Raw genomic sequence first — 9140 nt, forward strand, 5'->3', positions numbered from 1 at the left:
TTGGAAATGTGGAAGCTATTGAGACGTCCTTTGACGTCGCATGTGCTACATTTGTTCCTTGAAGCACCAATCAACTCCATCTTTTGAATTGCATGCTTTTGTTTGAAAATTTCTCATAAGTATATAGGATGTCCCATAATTGGCACTTGCATTAGGCGCTCTTCCTTTGTTTCTCCCAAGCACTCACCTTGCATAACATGTACTTCAAGTCCAAATGCTCAACTCCAATAAGAGTGTATACCAAAGGCACTTTTTTCCCACCGGGTTTTTCCCTTTGGTCATCTAGGTTTTAAGATCCTAATCTAGAAACTCTCATCATCAACTTATTGTATATATTCCTTCTACATCAGCAATAGAAAAATGGCTACCCAAATCAATCGGCAATGACTTGGGAGCTACAACTGCAAATCCCATTGTACTTATCAAGAGCATATCTTACATTCAAGTAAACAACAAATCTTCAGTAAGAAATGAAAAAATGAAGAGTGGCCTACAATGACAAGCAATATCTACAACAACCATACGTAGTTCACACAATGCTTCAACATTGGCTACCTATTGTAGAAAACTCAAATTGCAATGGACCTTGAAAGCAAATCCATCATAAAGTCCATGCCACAAAGAGGATCAGTTCTACAAACTCGGACACATCAAAGAGGAGAATGAAAAACAAGAAGAAAAGCTGCCCCGACAATCAAAGCTCAAATCACGTATCAACAACACGTCAAATATGCATCACTCAAGGGAGGGGGAGCGTCATCAATGACAACACACTTCCCAAACTGAAGACCAACCTTGACGATAAAGTTGAAGACAATCCTATGACAATAATGCACAAGGTCGTGTCAAGGGACGACACGATTTAGGAAGGGGGGCATGCCAATGAGACTGACCGAGCGGGCGCCCACCTGGTTGAACACATAGCCGGACACCACATTTGTACTCTATTAGTTCTCCAAGCTAGTGTAGTAATACTCTATGTAAATCTTGATCTTCCAGAGTAGTGAATCGATTCCTTGAGTTGTAATGTTGTAATGATATTTGCAAAGGTCCATGTGAGTCGATCACTGGCCATTTAGAAATCCCTAGGTATAAAGGTCAATAATCTTAATGTGAAAGAAGGCTTATCTTAAGAGAAGAGGAAGAGCCCTGCTGTACGTATGCTCAAGCTACAAAGCTGCTCCAACTTGTAATCAACTTTTTTAACGATTGGGTAATCAGTTTTCAACTCCGAAACTTGCATCGTGTTCCTCTCTCGTTGATCTTTCATTTAAGTGTAAGCATTGTCAGTTTTACTGTGGTTTGCGACTACTTGTCTTTGAGTCTTAATTGAAGATTTGAGTGATTAAATCACTATTTGTAGTTGTTTTGACAATAGGAGAGTGTTCCTAGACCATATGGCAACCTTTTTGGACTGATATGTTGCAATTTTCAGGACCTTTTTCATGATGGATCTTGATTTTAATACCTTGCTAGATCGCAACTAAACTTGGTAGGATAGTGCCCCTAGGTGTCCTAGACCTCCTCCTAAGGTTTCATTTCATTTTGAGTCCATTCGAGTGCCAAAATGGTGTGATGACCTAGAGTTATGAGAAAGGACATATGTAGATTTCCCTGATCATTGAGTGTTGGTTTGCTTGTTGAGTTCATGTGTTTGCTTGTTAAGGTTCAGTTATTGAGATTAACAATCTCAAAGAGTCTTTGTGTCCCATCTGAGCCACTTCCTTGAGTATTGACATTATGTTAGTGCCAGATCGCTATGCTATAGACATCCATCACGATGACCCACTGATGGAGAAAAAGACGTCGTGCGCACACTCACACACCCAGACAACTTAACACCACACATAGAATTTTCTTAAATTCCAACCCACACACACCACTACTCTAGAGCTCAATAGAAATACTACCCACAAGCTCAATTCAAACTCCAAACACCTCGACCTACAAGCCCTTGCCTACCCGCAGACACTACAAGGTGAGTCGAGTCGATCAACACTATAAATCACACTCGATGGTGACCCAAACATACAAAAAAAAACATCAAAATTAGACACCTTGCCTTTTTTTGGTTGGCCATCCTCATACGAATCGAAGCATTCACTGACATCTTGACACCTGCTTCCTTCATGATAGCCTCGGTCATGACACACACCTGGGAACCACCATCCACATATGCTTGCACTTCTGTCTTCTTTCCCAAGATAGATTCAGCTATTGGCACCATATCCACTCATTGACCAACCCTCAAAGATGATACCATGCTTTGATACGTTTCCTTTTTGGAAGGAAGCCGCGTACTCACACACTTGGTCCACTGCCTCCTCAATTTAATAATTAAAGCCACCAATTGACCAAAAGATATATTTGGATTTTGATTTTCTATGTCATCGAAAATATCATAGTCTTCAACCCCTTGGCCAAGGGGGTAGTCCTTTAGACCTATTTTCCTTCTACGTCGCCGCTTACTACTCTCTGGTTTATCTTTTCCCTTTACCTGCTCTTGTTTCCCTCTCTTCTTCTGTATCTTTCTCCCTATCATGCCTAGCTCTCTTATTAGCCAAAATATCCACACATTGATGCTCAAGGGTAATGATGTTAATAGCCCTACCTTCTCCATTTGCAGCGGCCAACGGTTGTGGTTGTTGTTGCGGCAGCGGTGCTTCTAGTGCCCACTCTTGATGATTTTCTTTTATTCTCCCTCGACCACATCCATATAAGGGGTATATTCCTCCTCTCTCTCTCTTGGTGGTTCAGGACAATCAGGGGCATAGTGACCCTCCTCATCACAATTGTAGCTTCTTCCTTTTAGCCTTCGTCCCCTACCTCTCCCAGCTGGTCGCTCTTCTTTTTGGCTCCTATTCATTATGTTAATTCTTAATTCCTGCAAATCATCGGCAAGATCATGCAAAACCCGGGCCGTAATGGGATCTGGACCTTGAACCACTCACTCCACTCTATCATCCGCTGCCACAGGGACCATTGGTTGCACCACAACTGGCTCAGTATGTGTCACACCTTGCTCCCACCTTCTCTTGATCTTCTTACACTTGGCCTCATCAATTTCCACAACTCTTTCAAATGTAGCAGGCTCCTCTTGATCGACCTTGTCACTTACATTTGGATGGAGACAATCCATAAACTGACGGACTTTAAAGAAATCACTTGAAGGTACTTGGGATTTCGCCTCCAATTGCACCCAAAGTCCTTTCAAATGTTGCAAAAACTCTTTAAAATTAGCATGAACATCTTGATGCAAACCTCTCAATTTTGTCCTTGCTTATGTTGCGGTTAGATTCTTTCCAAACCTATGAAATATTTCCTGCTTCACATGGTTTGCTTTGTCATTCACAATGTGCATACCGAGCATATGCCACTCAAAGTCCGCTATCCAGTCCTTCACATCCTCCTTCCCTGTAAACACTGGTTGACTGTACACCATCCCTTTGAGCTTGTCCCTTTGGTGAGTAATTCCATGAAAGTTGAAGTCTTACACCTCAACCAAACCACCACTTTTCTTCAATGAAGCTCAAACTCATAGTAAAACCGCTTCACCTTGGTGCACAACCGGAAAATTTCCGCTCCACAGCGGGATCGCCAAAGGCTGATGGAGCAAAAGACACTGTGCACACACTCACACACCCAGACAACTCAACACCACACAAGGAATTTGATTAAATTCCAACCCACACACACCACCACTCTAGAGCTCAATAGAAATACTACCCACAAGCTCAATTCAAACTCCAAACACCTCGACCTACAAGCCCTTGCCTGCCCGCAGACACTACAAGGTGAGTCGAGTCGATCAACACTTGAAATCACACTCGATGGTGACCCAAATGTACAAGAAAAACCATGAAAACTCAAAAACTCCAGCCACAAAAGGCATCTCTCAAACCATTGCAAAAGCTTCACCAAACTCCACTCTGTTGGACTCTTTGGAGTAGCGCCAACTCTACTGGCACCGATACAGGGTCACATAGTCTTGCAGAAAGCCTCACCTTCTTCCCTCAGTTCCTTGCACACACACATCCATGGAAACCTGAGAACTTCCATAGACTCTCCCAAGTGCAAAATTGAAGAGAGAAAGCTCTCATTCACTCCTCCACACACTCGAAAACAGGACGCGAACGCGACGGGACTGCACTAGACCACCTGTAGGAACCCTGCTTTCTCCCACACACACAGAGGTGAAAGTGCCAAGACTTGGATTCAAAAATACTCCCTCAGCTAGAACACTCACGGAAGCGTGAGTGATGTGGAAAATTCAAGCCTTTTCACACCACTTTTGGTCATTTTTGGACCTTTTTTACCCAGTTTTGACCCACGATGAGAATTTTTCACGAGAAAAATCCCAAACACTCCAAAAATCACCAAATTTCACACGCTTGATCCTTGATACTCAAATAACTTTTCCAAATCCCTATATTCTATTTTTGACCACTTCTAGCGCGGTGCATGCATCACCGCAGATCAGGCACCGTAAATAGACATTTACTACATGTGCCAAACTTCTCAGACGGGACGAGAGTGCCCACTTTTTCACTTGCATTATTTACATTCTAGAAAGCTCAAACACATTCTCTAGAGCCAAAAGAGGCCAACAAGAACCATATCCAAAGCCCCGATACCCTATCCAGGCATGTACACGTGTCCGACTGTTGGCTCGCAAACCGGACTATTCACAATTCGTACACACTGCATCTTTTTTAAAACTTGAAACCACTTTGCAAAGCCCCCAAATGCATGTATTTACATATTTTTGTACATAGGACCATGCATATACACGCTACTTTGTACACGCCAAAAGCGGTCTATCACCGCTAACACTATAGAAATTGCCAGTGATCGGGGCACACATTTTATACACAAAACAATTGAAAATCTTCTTGATGAGTTCATGGTAGTTCATAATAATTCTGCTCCATACCACCCATAGGGATAATGGGCACATAGAATCTACAAATAAGACTCTATGTATAGTCTTAGCCAAAATAGTCTCAGAATCAAGAACGGATTGGGATCATAAGTTACATTCGACACTATGGGCTTATAGAATTGCTTATAGAACCTCAATTAGAACGACACCATACAACATGGTGTTCAATCTTAGAACCTCAATTAGAATGACACCGTACAACATGGTGTTCAGTCTTAATGCTATATTCCTAATCCCAACACTAAGAGTAGCCAAACAACTAGAGTGGACATGCCATGAAATGTCTTCACGAATAGACGAGTTTCGCTTAAATGCAGTAGCTTCCAGCTATGCACGAAAACGAAGGCAAAAAGAGTTTTTTCATAAGCATTTACCATCAAAATAATTTGAAACAGGCGATTATGTCTTTATTTAGACTTTAAAACAACATGCTAAGAAAATTAAAAAGCAAGGGATGGGACCCTTTGTGATCAAAGATTTATCACCAAGTGGGGCCGTCAAACTTGCTACATTGGATAGTGAAGAAATGCCCAACTAGATAAGCGGATGTCAACCAAAAATTTTCATCTAGCACTAACCCCAAGTATGCTTATAAGAATCCACAAGGAAAAGAAACGGACCCAAGAAAAACACCAAATTATTGCAGAAGCACAAGTGGAGTCCAAGGAATGAATAGAAAAATGTAGGCTTCTTTGACAACGACTACAACATGGGCCTCCCCTGAGGATTGATGCCATTAAAGTAACAGAATTTGAAATAGAGAACATACAGGATCCCTCAATTGCTGTCAAACTAGGATGCAATCAAGTGGACGCGACGGCAATGCTTGATTCAGGTGCTCAAGGTACCTATAGCCTTTACAAGAAACTCCAACTTGACAATCAATTATAGGAAACACAAAAAAATCTACACAATTATTTAGAGCACTCAATCAAGGTAATGGGTTGGACAATGCTCCTCGTATAGGCTAATCAATATGTCTATCCGCATAAATTTTATGTGGTAGAAGATAAGAACACACAACATGCTTTATTGCTCGGGCAACCTTGGTAGAGAGTATATAATGTACAACCTGATTGGAGCTAAAATATAGTCAACATACAATCTGCTTCAGGGAAACAACAAGTTCCTTTTACTACAGTAGCTATAAACAAACCATCAATAATGCACTTGACGGATAAAGGTAAGAAACCCTTACAAACGACCCTTGTCCAACTATGGATTCCAAAGAGACCAACAATGCAAGAAAAGGAAGTCATTATGCCCAGTACTCTTCCCAGGACATGAGTTCAACGAGTAAGAAACAATTAGTGGGAATTCACGACAGCATACCATGACGAACCCCACCTACTCTGCCCACCAACGCTATCAAGCATATATGGATAAAAAAGGATCTAGTCACAAGGTTTGAACAAAGTCAAATATATCTACACGGACCTCCACTACAAATCGCCAAAGTTTCTCCTTAAGCAAATATGGATACCCAAGAAATTACTTATGGCCCAAAGTAAGATTGCAAAAATCTGGATTCCAAAACAACAACCCAAGGAACTCCCTGAAGTACACGCTTCATCATAATATCTAATATCTAACCAACCCAAATGATTTTCTCATATTAAATTGATCATTTAATATGGGAGAATAAACAGGAACAAGGGTTAGGATATAGACATGTGCTTATAGATCTATCTCAACACGGGGCCAATGGTAAAGGGGTCCAAATGAGAGATGGTATGTCAAAGAGAAAGGCTAACCAATGGATCTTAAAGACCTTAGGGTTAGCTTCATTAAAGACCTCCAAAGGTTAGTGTTAAAAATTCCTTTGACCTTAGGTAAGCTAGGGCTGAGCTTGAGATGGGAACCTGGCCCAAGCTTAAGGTACTTGAGGTGCTTGTCGTGCTTGATGACTAGGGCTCTTGAGGTGCGTGTCATGATTGCTGACTAAGGTGCTTGAGGTGCTTGACATGCTTGTTGGCTAAGGTGCTTGTGGTGCTTGACGTGCTTGTTGGCTAAGGTGCTTGAGGTGATTGTCATGCTTGCTGACTAGGGATCTTTAGGTGCTTGTGGGAACACCACCCAAGCTTGAGGTGCTTTGTCATTCTTGCTGATTAAGGTGCTTGAGGTAAGGTGTGCAAAAGTAAATCATCAATCCCTACAAGGAGATGGCGAGCCCTACAAGAGGGAGGATGAGAGAGAACACACACACACTCACACAAGGCAATCTTTGTACAAAGAAAGAAAAAGGGGCACTTGTCAAGTTCCTCCTCATGTTTCCCTCATGGTGTGCCTAAAGTATATTGGTTGGCCACCCAAGGAGTCCAATGATAAATTAGTAGGTTAAATTAATTTTTTTTGCATTTATCAAGTCCTCTCTCTCAAAGGGGAAAGGGGTACACTTGTCTCAAGACTAGTATGCTTGCTTGGTATGACGCTTGTAACATTTAATGGTCCTAGTAACTTGTGTGTAGCAGAAAATAGCATAGACATAGTGAGAATTTCAGTAAAATATATTCCTAATGAGCATAGCAAGAGTGCTTGGATGGAGAGAGCAAAAAAAATCATAACACCTAGTTAGATAGGCATGAACAATACTTCAAAAAAGGAGAGAAATTAAGCTATTGACAACAGTTGAGGACGGGATTTACATGGAGTCAGCGATCCCCCCTCCAAAAGGATTTGTATTATAGGTTTCCCCCATCAAGGGAGACATTTTACAACACAATACTTTGTGTTCATTCAATAACTTGCTGGTGCAATAAAGATGAAAGCTTCAAGCACCAAGCTCACACTCGTAAAACACAACATCAATTCCCTCACGGTCTCAGACCCAAGACCTGACACACCTTCGAAGATGGTGAGAGCTAGCAGGGTATGAGAGTAGATCGAGAGGAAGGAGTATTTTTACGAGAAAGAAGTATGTCTCCTCACATAATCACTCATAATAGCTTAGCATAGCTTAGTAATTAACATGGTAGAGGAGATGAGCATGCATTGGAGCTTGGCTCTTGGTTGGATTTGGATCACAAAGCCAAGAGTTGTTGGTGTAGGCCTCCCTTCTCACAAGCTTGGAGTAGATGATGAGATTTCCATTAAAGCTTGAGAAGGAGATAGTCTTAAGTTTACTTCACACATGAGATTGTGTGAGTGTGTGTGTGATGATCCTTGCTAAAATCAGCCCCCTCTCTCTCTTGGTCGACCCATCTTGCTTTTTACTCATGCTGGCATTCCATTGGACCCTGCAAAGCTTAGCCAATGATAATTGAGAAGCATAAGTGATATCCTTGTGACATGTGTCCTTCTTTTCCGACAATCTGACACTACAAATGGTGGAGGTTTTGCGAGAAGTAAAGAATCCTCAGGAAGAAAAGAAAAGAGTGAAGGATGAGTTGGAAGTAGCAAAAGATCAAGTGCTAGAGATGAAAGCCAATCTAGAGCTCCAAGACTTGACAATCAAGAGGCTCACAGCAACCCCAAGGGCTGCACGGGAAGTTGCAGGAGCAGATAGACAAGCTGTCCAAGCTTTGGAAGCACAAATCATTGCCCTACAAAAGGAATTACGGCTAGAACAAAGACAAAGAATGCATATGACAGAAGGGTACCTAGCTACAAAGGAAAGAATGAAGGCTATGCACTAAGAGCTCCACAAAAAACATGAAGAGCTCCAACGACAATTATCTACTCTGCAAGAGATGTTGGTAGATCAAGCAGAAGAAGCTACAAAAAAAGATAGACTTGCTCAAAACCAGATAACAAAACTAAAAAAAAAAAAAGCCAAAGCAAGGACACAAGAAACAAAATCAGGGCCCAATGACCTTGGGATTAACACCAAAGATGAGCCCTTGGAAGTTCCTGAAGATGCAAAGATCTACAACACATAGAGGAACAACTAGAGACAACGAAGGAAGGGGAGAAACTGCTAACCGTAGAGGAGGAGACACGCCTCCAAACTATGATTGAAAAATCCACAGCTGAAGACCAGAAGGAAGCCTTGAAGTGGGAGAGACAAATGTTACACTCACCAAGGGCTTTCCACAAATGTTCTTAGGGAGGAATGGATGCAACCTTCATTCCCATACCCTCTCCTAAAGTATGAAGTGCTGAAGATCAAGAAAAGAGTCAAAGAAAAAGCAATAGAGCCAATGTATGAGGGAGATTTCAAAGATTTAGATACTGCAAAGAAGATAGTGGACTCCCAATC

The sequence above is a fragment of the Adiantum capillus-veneris genome, chromosome 17 (genome assembly GCF_014529385.1).
Source record: "Adiantum capillus-veneris isolate H3 chromosome 17, ASM1452938v2, whole genome shotgun sequence".
Lineage (NCBI taxonomy): Eukaryota > Viridiplantae > Streptophyta > Polypodiopsida > Polypodiales > Pteridaceae > Adiantum > Adiantum capillus-veneris.